This window comes from Dromaius novaehollandiae, chromosome 8 (assembly GCF_036370855.1).
Source record: "Dromaius novaehollandiae isolate bDroNov1 chromosome 8, bDroNov1.hap1, whole genome shotgun sequence".
NCBI classification, from domain to species: Eukaryota; Metazoa; Chordata; class Aves; order Casuariiformes; family Dromaiidae; genus Dromaius; species Dromaius novaehollandiae.
Window position 1 is genome coordinate 15,508,811 of NC_088105.1, and position 13,827 is coordinate 15,522,637.

The 13,827-nt window shown below is 37.4% G+C and overlaps 1 long non-coding RNA gene across 1 annotated transcript in view; it reads left to right on the forward strand.

Moving 5' to 3' along the window:
* LOC135329016 (uncharacterized) overlaps window positions 1-4,943 on the forward strand; it is a 31,591-nt gene extending 26,648 nt beyond the window's left edge. Inside the window, exons 2-3 of the long non-coding RNA XR_010390143.1 lie at window positions 4,372-4,464; window positions 4,678-4,943. This is a non-coding gene — a long non-coding RNA (uncharacterized LOC135329016). The remainder of the gene's footprint in view (window positions 1-4,371; window positions 4,465-4,677) is intronic.
* The last annotated feature ends 8,884 nt before the right edge of the window (window positions 4,944-13,827 follow it).

Below are 13,827 nucleotides of genomic sequence, written 5' to 3' on the forward strand. Positions count from 1 at the left end.
TTGCTGCAGTGTAATAAAATACAAAAAATATCCCAGATAAACACAACACCATAAAAGGACCTGAAAATTACAACAAAATTAGATTGAAGTAGTAAGAACAAACTGTTCTGGTGTGTAAGCTATTTCATGGGCAGAACCATTATCTGAAGACAAGGAACATGACCTGTAAAGTAGGAAGAGAGGAAGCAAGTCAGTACAAATAAAAAAGAAGGCTTAATACAGATTCTTTTGTGTGGCTTAGATAAATTATTAATATAATATGAACCATTCAGCAAATCATGTACCTGTGTAGAGATCTCAGAAATTAGTGGGAGCTTGGAATCTTTTCACTGAAGAGAATAAATGAACCCAAGGAAAAAAAATATTCTTTTTTTCTTAAAAAAAAGAAAAAAAAAGATGCTTTGTGTACTCGTGATAAGCTTTTTGTTTGTTTTAAGAGATTCTAAAGAAACTAACTTTTTGTAAATGGGCATATTCTAGGATCATGGGGAAATGGCATGGGAAGAGATCATCAGGTGTGTTCCCCTGCTCTGAAGCAGGTTATCATTCCTGACAGAAGTTTGTCTAATTTGTTCCTAAAGCTCTTCGGTGATAGAGACTCCTGTGCAATCCAGTGTAATGCTTCATGCCTTGGCTGGTAGAAAGTTTTCATCAAGTCTACCCTTAATCTCAATGCGTATTTAGAATTTATTTATGAATAAAATATTCTTGTCATCTTTGTAGCCACCTTTTGCACATATGAATCTCAGCCAGTTTACCTTAATATGCCAGGCAGGAAATTGTAATAGTGCTGGAGCTGATTCCTGAGCAGATGGGACTGAGAAGGATTAGATGGTAACGGCTTCAGCTATGCAATGGTGAGCAGCCATCCACCGTCATGTGCCAGCCGGAGCCCTCAGTCTGGCAACTACAGCACGGAGGAGAAATGAAAAGTAAGCAGATGATGATAAAACAAGATGGTGAAAGAGAGAGAGAGGAAGGAGGGAAGGGAAGAAAAGCAAGGCAGAAGGGAACTTCCTTGTCACAGACATATCACAAAGGAGTGCGTTAGTAGCAAGTGCCTGGCTACCAGGCAGTGGCTTCTGCCTCTGTTAGCCAGGAGCTCTGGAGGAGAGCAGAGTACCTGCTGTCGCGGGGAAAGCTGGGGAAGATCATCAGAGCAGTTGCAACCAGGCACTCTCACATGCGTCACGTCTGCACGAGCAGTGAATTCTGCAGTGGACTGAAGAGCTATTTGGTAGAGCAGGGACTGGTGCAGCAGGTAGACTAAATAAAAGAAAATCTATTAAAACATGCTGGGATCGATGCTAAGCCATGGCTTTTACTTGACCAGCTTAGCACATATTAAAAGCATCATGATTTATTTCCTTCAAAAGGTATTTGCTATCTTCATATTCAATCTGAGGGAAGGTCTATGTATATAAAGGGAGTTCAGTCCCAATGCAAAACACCCAGTACTGATCAGCTGTAATGAAGCATAGACAGAATATGAAACAAAGAATCTGAAATTTTTAAAGTATGAACCCTTTCATCTCAGGCTTTCTAAACCATCTCTGTATTTTTATTCAGTTTTTATTATTCTGTATATTTATTTAAGCTGGAATGTGGAAATAAATTTAATTTCTATGTATTACTGGAGGATGATATGCAAATCCAATCACATCTGATGTGGGCTTCCCCTGGATGGGAGTCAGATGACATGAGTTAATATTAGAGTTTCCTTTGGCATATTCCAGAATTACTGCTGTTTGTGAGGAGGTAAAAGGTATCAGTCAGCACTGGCACGCTAAAGGCTTTGGAAACAGGTCCTTTCCTGGGAATGGAAACTGAACATCTCCACCTCTGAGCAACCTTCAGTTCATAAGGTGGAGATGGATCTTTCCCCCAGAAGGGTCTCAGATGGGGAAAAGTAGCTTCTTACCTCTCTAGGCACTGCATTTTGTCAGTCTTTTACTTATATAGCCTGTGGAGACAAGATGACCCCTTGTAGCAACGTATGGGCTTGCCTTTATCTGTGATTTAAATATTTTAGTATTCTGATGAATCACTGAATTAGAAAATCACTACATCCAGTGATACCTACTTCATGGAAAGGTAGTCGTACTAGTTAAGCAAAGTGAGATGAGAGAAAAGACACAATAGTAATTATGAATAACTGGTATCTCTTGGTATTTTTCTGCTTTTTCAGTGTGAGATTTTGGGTTATTAATAGAGAAATATGTAGTTTTGCAACCTTTTTGCTGTCTCATTCAAACACAAAAGCTATAGGCTTTTGTCATGAGGAAAGTATTTTCTAACCCTATCATGGTTGGTAGGGAATTGAACCCATCAGACTTTGAAAGGAGAAACCTGAAATATCATAAAAACTCTTTTATGTAAATATTTGAGATGGCTGTATAACATGCACTTTGGGATTGTTCCTTGAGGAATACAATAACAAAGATACTACAATAGCAAAATCAGCGTGAATTTGTTTTCTCAACTACAAGGGAAAAAATTTGATTAGCAATACTAGTGCAGTGACTGTTCTGTTGTGTTTTGGCTTTTCATAAGCATTTTTCCAAGGCAGCAACAAAGCTACGGGTTTGGTAGAAACTCTGCATTTTAGGTAGAAAATGAATGAATTTGAGAATGCATAAATGGAGGGTTTGAAGCTTATTTGGTTATGCTCTTCTGAGTTTGGCTTTCTTTTCTTTCCCATTCCCCTTACTTTTTAATAGCTAGGTTGAATGTAAGGATTATAATGTGAAGTTTCCTCATGCCTAAAAAGAAGCATTTAGTTTTCCAAAGGGAAATTTTACAGCCTACACTATTTTTATGCAGTCTTTTCACAGATAAAAGCCTTATTCTGTCCAGCTGCATTTTGGAGAGAATCTATTGATCTATTGGGGTGGTAATTCAGGCAGCAGGAAGAAGAGTTTGCCATTTAGTTCTCCTCTGTACTTTCAGGCAAAAAAGGGAAAAGAAAAATGAGTGAAGTCCAAACCCCAAAAAAGAAAAAATAAATCTTTAATTTTAAGTAATTTCAGGACTGCATACCTGGTAAGGAGTATGCTTAGAAACTTTAATAGAGGCACTTTACACAGAAAACAGAAAGAAGATGCTTTAAAACACTTGAAAATATGGAAAGAACCTTCTCTAAAGCTACATTAGTGAATTTTGATTAAAAATAAAGGATGGAAAAGAAAAAAAATGCAATGTTCACTTCACCCTTTTATTTTATTGTACGTTCTTATAGAAATAGATGAGAAAAACCTGTGGAGAGTGGGGCATCTTGTTCTTGTGGTTTTGGGGGTTTTATTAGTTTATTAGTTTTCTGTTCCCCATAGCCCTTGTTAAATGCCCACTAGTTTATTCCTGAGTGAGATTTCAAACGTGTGTGTATGGTTTACAGATTCTCATGGCATCAGCTAAACAGATTGCATTCTCTCTTTCTCCCTCTCACCCAGCACAACTGATTTTGCAAAAGCTTGACATCTGAAATAATACTGGTAGTTAGTAAATCTTTGGAGACAGAACCTTTTGCTATTCAGGACTATCCCGCTGTAAATTAATAGCCATAGAGGCAAGCTGCTTCTTACTGACGGCAAATGGCAATTTCAGAATAATCTCTTTTGATTAATAGGGGTTTTTTGCTGGCTTTGATTTTCATGAATGATTGATGCTGGATGTTCCTGTAATACTTCCTGAGCATGGAGAGCCAAACTGACAAATTCTGTTTTTTAAGGGTAAAAGCAAAACCAACAAAGAAATCCTAGGTAGTAGGAATGGGGAGCATAAGCTATGATTGTGATAACCTAGCTGAGAAAAATCAGACACTGACTGACTGAAACCAAAAGAGGATAAAACTAAGAAGATGAAATATAAGATTGGTATAAGTTAATTTCCATATGGTTAAAAGGTTTATCTAAGATACAGCTTTATAATGAAAATGGGACTTCAGAAAAGGAATTGGCAGCCACCCGAACTCTTTCAGTCATACTCACTTTATCCCGTAAGATCATAAGCATGATATGATTTAAGAAACCAAAGACTGAGGTTTGTTTTTGCACTTTGTGCAAAAAGAGAAAGTGTACAAAATGTTATGTTTTTTGAACTGATTCTCACTATTCTGTTCTGAACTGAACCTTTTACACAGTCTTGGACTTCTTTTTTTCTGTGCAAAAGTACATTAGGAATATTTTGTAGTTGACAAAAACATTTGCCATGGTTATTGATCAGCACAGCAAGGACACAGTCATTCATACACACTTAATCCATATCTGTATTGGATTTTATTCAGAATTTTTCTAGAGTATGGGTCAGGAACACCCAATGTTTATCCATGACTTAGTTCTCCATCCTGAATTTACATTGACTCTTGTTTTCCAGGACGGGACTTGAATCATCATATCTGCCTTACGTCTATCAAATAGTGTTACCACAAGCTCAGAAGAGGTGTGGAGGCAGCGAGTCCAGCTCAAGGTATTCATGGGCTTGAATTCTCTTTGTTTCCCCTTCTGCCTCATCATTCTTTGCAGCTTACCCCAAATCAGTGCTTCGGTTCTTAGGGTATAGCCTCAGTGACCTCAGTCTTTGATTTATAACACTATTCCTAGCCTCTTTCTTGCCTGTTTATCACAATGTTTTATGAATGATTCTAGAAATGCCTGACCCCATCTCCTTTTCTTTCCCCAGCTCCTCGGACAGGGGCAACTAGAGTACGTGGTTGGGGCACTGAAATCTCTCTTGATACCGTTTTTTAACTGTAACCCCATTCTGGCTCTGATACCTATAAAGTCTGCTGTATCCTGCTGCACACTTAAATCTATGAAGAAAAGATAATGGCATAACACTGTCCACTGTCTCCACAGCAAAGGAAAAGTAAACAGCTGGGACAAAACTTCAAAACAATGGACGTGAGTTCTGTTGAAATTGTTTTAGAGCTTGTGATCCTTCTGTCCTTAGATGTTCAGAGAGGGATGCCTTTGATATATAGCACTGATAAGAGGCTTATTCCATTAAGCTGCAGTGATTCTAACTTTCATGCATCATTTGACAGAGAAAATGAGAATTTGTAGAAGTAATAGCTAATGTAAAGTATATTACCTGCAATGCAGTTAGACAGGTAGGAAATAAAGTTTATGTATGATGTTAAAGGGGCATGCAGATGTTGTTATATGTGCACAGAAGAGCTCTTTTTCGTTTGTTGTTTACATATTAAATTTAAAAAATGCCAGGACCACTATTTCTGGAGCAGGCTGTATCCTCTGTATTTCTTAACAGATGTTAGGATTTCAGTTTCAAATAAATATTCTTACACAAGTCATAAAGGTTAATTTGAAATTGTAAGAAGAAAAGCAAAGTGATAAGCTGAAGCAAGAGGAAAAAAATGGCAGTTGACTCAAATAATGATTTTACTAGTTTCATATCCTACATAATACCTTCATACATACAATCACAGGCACAGCCTTAATGCTTGGAAAATGTTTGTGTGAAATTTGTTTCTGGGCTATTTCATGAGCTTATCCAAGTACTTCTCTCCCTGCTTCCTGAAATTTGCCCTCAGGAGGGATTCCTTCATTCTCCACTTCTGTTTATGAGGAGATGGGTGGAACATATTGCAAATACCAAGAAAGCGCATGCAATTGAAACTTCACTAATGTCTTTGATACCTGAGAAAAGATTGGTAATAGTTAAATAATTTGCTGCACCGCAAATTGTGAAAGTAACTTACAGTGACAAAATATATTACAGTCTATTAAAATACCTAAGCTTTTTGGACACATCACGAGCAGTGAGGTGATAGATATTTCATTCCTGCTGCACTTTAATGCATCTATAACTTGATGGCACTCGTAAGTAATAATTTGAATTGCCTATCAGAAGAACCATTTACTATTATTTACAAAAAAAGGAAATAAATAACTTAGGATGTCACCATCTCTGTAAGGAATTAAAGTGACTATGGCAACTTCTATAATGAAGGAAAGTATTACGGTACTTGAAATGGTGCTCTTCTCGGAGCTGTGCATAAGTTGGCTTTCACATAGTAATTTGTTCAGAAACATAGTCTGAAGAAATAGAGGGCCTCAACATGCATTCCTTCATGCCATACCTTTAGAGGAAACTTGACTTAACAGGATTTTATGAATAGACCTCAATTATTTTTATTGGTGCTGACGGTTTCTTGGAAACCTTACCCACTTTCAAAAAGTATTTCCAACTGCAGTGATACATGACCAAAGCCTTTTAAAGTTCTAAAATGATCTTTTCCCCCTCTGTAGACTCAAAATAGAAATCTGAAAATGTCTCTTTGCTTTCAAAGTAAAGAAGAAATTCACAATTACTCACAAAATTCTAGTGTTGGAGCATTTTGTGTGTGCTTCCCTTTTGAGATGACTTGATCACTTAAGGCTAGCAGATTGGTGTAAAAAGAGTAAAAAAGCTCTTGAAGATTTTTAATCATGAGGGAAATATACAACAAAGTACTAGTCTGAGTATTCTGGTAAAGTCTATATGCAGTATTAATGAATTTTGCTTTCCACTGCTTTTGCTGCTGAATGTAGCATCTTGTTATTAGCACATACATGCTACTTCTATCTTTATGGAAGAATAACTATGACAGTTCACTTCTATGGTTTATTTATATGTGATTGATTTACTTGCAGTAATATTCTGAAGTGCAAAACTGAATTCTAGATCCAATAAAAATGCTATGAGATCTCTATGTGTAGTAGCAGTTCGAAGAACATGAGAACTCAGTGAAAAATTTTGTGCATGCCTAAATGCTTCTTTCTACACCTTCCTTGAAGAGGTGATTCCCATTAAATATTTCAATTACAGTTTTTTCAACTGCTTCACAGTTGAAACTGCTTCACAGCTGTTACAACAAAAATCAGTAAGAGGAACAAGGAAAGTGTAATTGTAAAAGAATGCAAATAGTTGAAAATATAATAGGTTATCACCCATTTGATTTACTAATTTTAGATCATGAAGATGTTATTGCCTCACTAGTTCTGCTACGCATGAATAGGAACTGGTGAAGAATGTGATAGTGAGCAACAGCTTTCTTTGCAGTAACCACGAGAGAGTTCAGGATTCTGATGGAATTGGGGAAATGTAATTAGCGGAAGTCCTGAACATCCCTGAAGATTTTAAAAATTGGCCTGATCAAGTCCCTGAGGGGCCCGATCCAATTTTGAAGCTTGTGCTGCTTTGATTAGATGACCTCCAGAGGACCCTTCAAACTGAAATTTTAAGTGAGGACTTACTCCTGCGTCACCAAATTTAATACAGCAGGATTTTATTCCAGTTGTACCATAGGTTTCAGTTCAGCCTTTTATGACCTTAAGGCATTACCCTAACATTAAAAAATATATATATTTAGCTGTTATCAAGCAATTTTCATCTAACAGTCCCAAAGTACCTTTGAAAAGAAGCCAATAATAAAAAGAGTAAGTTGTATCAGAATCTATTATGCTGCATAGGAGTTTCCCATGGGTTCTAGTAAAGTCTGCAGAGCATTTTGTGTTGTGAATTTTGGGTGTCATTTTGAGCAGAAGGCTAATAATTTTGAATATAAGGAAGAAATCATCCTGAACATATCTGCGAAGATTTTAGATACGTAGTGAACAGTGATTTTAAAATTCAAAAGCTCTACTAAATGTTTCAGTTTGTATCTTTGCTCTAGTATTAGTGGCATTTATATCTACATGCAAACATCTATGCGTACTCACAAACGGAAGAAACTTTAAAATGGATCACGATCTGCCCTAGTTCATAGCCAAATGATTCAGCTCCTTGCTAGCAAGGAAAAAATCTTTCTAAACAGTGTAGTTTTCTTACCAGGGGGGCAAGGAAGAGGGTTCATATTCATCTCTTCTCATGTATTACTTCCTTTAGATGTTTTTTATTTACCACCATCCAGCAATGAAGAGCTGACAATTAGTTCAACTGAAATTCCCTTGCCCAGCCTTTGTGATAAGCAAATGAGGCGTTGTGAAGTTTGGTGCAGCATTCTGCCTCAGCTATGTGCATGCCCAAAAGTGAAATTCCACCAAAAGATGTTCAGACTTGCGGTCTGTCTCAGAAACAAGGAGACAGAAAGTCTGTGTGCACAGACAGCACACACAGAATCTCTCCGAGTGTAACTTAACAGCATGGCTGAGGCTAGGTTAGTTTATTTTGTTTCTTGGGCCACACAGTCTTATTCAGCAGGAAGAAGGTAAGGAAAGTATGAGACTATAGAACTGGGTTATACAAAGGTACCCAGACAATAAGACTAATATGTGTTTGTTTTCTAAATCAAAATAAAGTGTTTAAAAATATACATTATTTTTATGTTTAGTATAGCTACCCTCACTAAAGAATTTGTTCAAATTAGTCCTAGATTGATTTGGGTGCTTGCAATGTTAAATCAGGCATTCTTTCCTAATATTATAAAGAGTACAGAATGACTACTTTTGAAGTAATGGCATTTCGGTGAAAGTACAGCAGTGTAACTAGAGGTTACACAGGACCATGGACAAATTTGCAAATGTCCAAGAAAATTGTTGTTTCTTTTTTTAAAAAAGTAGTTTAACTCATTCTAGATGAATATATACAAAATGTTCATTTACACTAGCATTACACTTGCTAATACATAATGCTGCAGAGTTGGAATGAGGGATTCAAAGAGTATTTTTCCCTGCAGAAAGCTTATCCAGTCAGCTGAAGATACCATCAGAAAATGAGTTCTAGTATGGCTCTATCAGAGAAAAATAAAAATGATCTAAAAATCTTCTCCTAGATGTAACATGGCAAAAGAATGATCCAACACACATCTGAATATATGAAAGAACATGACATAATTTAGACCTTCAAACTGAAACTATACATCTGCAGTGAAGTTTTACTTCATGTACTAAAGCACAGTTTCTTTTCTGTTCATGTAAATGTAGTATGTTGATATGTCCATGAAAACTGAACATCATATGTATAAATCCTCTCAGAATTCATTTTTCCACAAGCCTTTTTTTTTAAGATTACCATTTTAAAGTTTGCTAACATAAATACGATGTTTGATGTCGGCGCCAGACTAAAATGACAATTTTAATTTTGTTTTCCAAAGAAATATTGTAGAAAATTTCTTTTTATTACAGCAGAGTTTCTTAACCATGGTCTGTGCTAGGGAAATGTAATTTGGCTGTCAGGGCCAGTAAGAATGCAAGTTGGGATGGTGGAACCAGAAAGTTTTCCAACAAAATCTGAACTGGGACTACCAGTCAGTTTTATGGAGAATGATAATGCATGGATTTTATGGCTGTTTATTAATATAAGGTGAATATTGCCCAGTGGTACAAGAGAAAGTGCTCATACCCCATTGCAACTCCTTCTGGTTATTGTTGATGGTATTACACTACCATCTAGAGGCCCAGCTAAGACTAAAGTACTACAAATGAATACCTGTTAGACCTACAGAAATGTTAATTCCCCTTTGAACTACAGTCACATACACGCCCCAATACTTCTAGAGCATTTCAGTGAAGCTCTTCCGCATGAATGAAAAAGGTCTGCTGTTCTGTGCAACCGGCATATCGGTACAGGGGCCGGAGTGTGGTTCCTGCTTACACTTGGCAGTTACATATACCATCCAAATCATTATGAGCACCTCTGGGTCTGCGAGCCCCTACTGATCCCTTGGGTGTCAGCCTGTCGGTAGGCTTTCATAGGTTTTAGCCTAATAGAGAATTTAAGACATCTTAATGCAAAATCATGTTTCCCCTTGAATTATAAAATTAAAATAAAAAATAGAAAATCTTCCTTCCTGACGTTTCTTAAACAAATTAAGTCAGAGGGTGCTTTATTTTTAAGATTCATTGCAAGAGGTTGCTGTTTTTAAGTACCTTTTACATACCCAAATTTTGTCCTTTTAGGCCCAGATTTGCTGAAAGTTGTAAAGGCCATAGTGTACTCAACTGCTTGAGTACACTATGACAACTTGCTGAAAATATTAGGAATTATTCTTGACTGTCAGAGTTGAAAGTAAATCTCTGGAGTCTGGCAAAAAGCTGAAAGGGTAGACAGAAAAAGCATAAGATATTCTTACTCAGGAAAGTAAAATAGGTTTGGGGTTTTTTTAATTGAACCCTGCATTTCAATATTTTCATCTTTTTGCATCTTCTCTTTATTTTACAACTGAAGTGTGATGTAGTGGTTTTGAAACAATTATGCCATGGGGCAGAACCCCTAGTATCTTGTTTTGCAGATGTCATTGGCTGAGTTAGATGACGAACAGTAAATAGATCGCTGTGCTGGTGTTTCCTTGGAACTGCCTAAAAATGAGGCTTTCATCTGAGTGGAATACATGGCATAATTTCCTAGGCAGGATATAATTCTTTAGACAGTCTTATTTTAAAAAACAAAACTAAATGAAGGTGATTTTTCTCCAGTTTTTAGGAGATTTATCTGTAAAGGCTTAGAACAGAAACACAAAGCTGCAAATCTATGTTGTAAAACTTGTGCTTGGATCATGTAGTTTCTGCTCAGCAATCCTTGGAGCCCCAGTGCTCCAGTGATAACATCATCATTGTCTATATGAAATGCCATGTGGTTTTATATGGTGAAAGTATTTTACCAAACACAACAGGACATGGACAGCCTGATGTGAAATTAAGGTAAAATTCAGGCAAAAATATTGAAAAGGGCAAATCTCAACTAAATTTCAGTCTGAAGAGCTCTGCACAGTGCCTCTGGACATGCCTCTGGACTCTGGACATGGTCACTGTCTGGGAAAGGCTCAGAGCTCCCATCCATTTTGCCTCTAAGCTCAGCTTGGGGTCATACTAATCAAATGAGATAATGCTCCTTGTTTTTTCCCTCTGAAGATAAAACTCCTTACTTCTGAGGAGATGAAGGTAGCACTATATGCAGGATAGGAGAGCCTTGATTCAGTGCCTTTCTCAGCTGAAAGGGGTTCCAGATTTCCTCTCCTGTGACTTTGCTTGCTTTGCTGGACCTGTGCAGTGAAGAGCCCAGGTGCTCAGAGTGCATTTGGGAAGAGGTGTTCCCTGCTGCCAGCAGGCCTTTGGCAAGAGAGCCAGTGACTGCTGACCAGAAACACACCCAGCTTCCCATACGTATGTTCCCTTGTGGCTATGGCCCTAGGAGCTCATGTTCTAGCAAATAACGAAGCTTTATAAATGTCGTTTTTAGCTGAGTTAAATGATACAAGTTCAAGATTAACAAAAAGGAGAGGGAAGAAAGACTGAATACTGTGCAGATTTTACAGGAATCTGCATAATAAGGCATTGGGAGAGACTAATTCTGAATACTGGTTGTTTATGAACTACCTACACACAAAACCCCATAATTAAACTTATGTCAGTTTTCGCTGCACTTAATCTGAATAACTCATTATTGTGAGGACTTTCAATTATAGAATATAAATTAACCAAGATGTCTCTAATATAAATTACTGCTCTACTCTTAATAGCCACATACTCGGTTTTTATTCAAGATTATCAGTTAGATGGAAAAGAAAAAATCACTCCCATTTTCCTTCCTTCCTCCCCTTTTTTTTGAATAGTAGTCCAAATGAAGTTGCTTGCAAAATAGAAAATGGTCTTTTCATTGTACATATTTTGAAATATTTAACTCAAAAAAAGTATAGGGAATTATGGTTAGAAAATGAAGCTTTATAAGTACCTTGAATCTTATTCAGATTTTCTGTTTCTTTTTTAGCTGTGTTTCAGCAGTTAATAAAGAAAATTAATGAAGATTTGGGTACCACCATGTACCTGTGGTAAATGTAGCTCAGGAATCCAGTCACACTAGTGAAGAACTTGCACACATGAGAATGAAGTTTTAGCCTGATGTGCTGTTCCTGGCTTGTGTCTAAGGCTTGCATTTGGCAAATTGTCCTGATGTGTTTAAGAAAATGCTTTGTGTATGTATGTGAGTATTTATAGTATAAAATATCTGTCTAATACATAATGAGGTCACCTCTGGGTGGAAGATGAGTGGAGCAAAGATGTTCTGCAAATGGCTCCCATTAGGCTGCTGTTAGTATCAACTGTTTAAAAATTCGGTCTTTCTCTGCTGCTTCCTAATTTCTGATTGAATTCCTCATGCTCCCCTTCCCCTATCTTCCTGTCTTCTTGTTATATACACCAGTACATTCAGACATGGAGGTGCTTGTGAGGAGTGAAGTGCTATCCTTGCTGAGGCCCTATTTCCCTAGTGTTAAGATGATTTCTTTAAATTCATAATGAAAACTGGATAAAAACTCTTTATAAGGTGTTGTTTTTAAAGGAAATTCTGGTTTACAAAAAATTGAGCACTTTAAGAAGTGTGCCAGTTCCACATACAAAAATATGTTTTTCTTGAACTTGGAAACCGTAGGGCGCTGTGTCTGACGTGGTCAGTTCAGAGTATCCGTTGAAGTCCCAGCCACCTTACAGAAACCTCACCATGGGGAAGCAGTTTTAGATCAAGCAAAGAAATGGGCTGAAAACTAGTACCACTCGCCGTTAGTTCAATCCTAGCATTGTCTGTTCAGTAGCTGCCTGAGCCTAAAAACATATGGAAAAAATGAAGTATTTCTGTATTTAGAGACAGTGTTATTTTCAATATGATCACGAGATGGCATCATTGCAAAACCCTTCCTGTCAAGTAAATAGGAAAAACAATTCCATATGTAGAATTTTTTTGTGTGTTTTGCCGTTGTTCAGACATGTAGGTCTCTATAGGTTTAATATAAGAAGGTCTGCTTTATTTTGAGTTATTACATGAAATGATGTATTTATATGCACCTTTACAGTGTCAAATACCTGCTGTGACATATTTCTCAGTGTAAAAATGAGAAATAAACATTTTGGCCTAAAAGAGTGGGTTGCTGCTCTGTCTATAGTTGCAGTGACTGGCACAGTGATTGCACAGGCTTCTTCAGCCAAACTCAGGGAAGGGCCTAATTGACCATCATGGAAACTAGAACACTTTTGTGATCTGTGTAAAAGCATTGCAAGCTTACTGAAGATATTTGTTGCTTTGTCAGAAACAAGGAGCAACTATGTTGGTGTGCCATTTTTGAATAAATAGCCAAAGATCTAATTACAGGATGTTTGCCATATAAATAGGGTTGGTGAGTGGGACAGAACCAGTGAATTAGGAGCTGTGGTGCAGGTGAAACTACCAGGAGGTGATTGTAAAACCGCTTAGAAAGCCAGCCTCAGAGACTGCCTTACAGTGATTGCTTATGAAAATGGAATTATACACTGACCAGTGCTTGGAATAATGTACTAAAATAATGAGATTGTGGTTTAATATAGTAAAGTGGAAGTTGTCTGCGATAATGAGAACTAAAGGTAGCGTACGGGCTAGCTGACCAGCCACGCGGAAGAAGGCCACAGCATGGAGCAGGTCACAAGCTATACCCGTTCTTGCAATAGCAGAGGATGTGCATGACCAGTGTAATAGTTACAAAAAACGACAAGCATTTTGCTGCAGTATATGAACAGGGAGGAGGCCTGCGGGATACCTGAAGTAATCCTTCTGCTCTACTGCCCCGTGCTAGACTAGGCTTTAGTCACTGAAGTATTGAGTCAGATTTGTCCTTTCAGGGAGGTGTTAGCCTGCTGGAGAGACTGTGGAAAGGAGGAATGAGAATGGGCAGAAGTCCAGAAAACCTGACAGAATATAAGTGAAGTCAGAGAAGGCACATGGTAAAAGCTATCAAATGTTCTTCAAAGAGAAAAAGAATATTTTGTCAATGTTTCAAGAAGTAATAAGTAATAATTAAAGTATAGCAGGGGAATATCAGTTGGGATTAGTGAAATGGGCAGAGTAATGAGGCATTAAATAGATGCT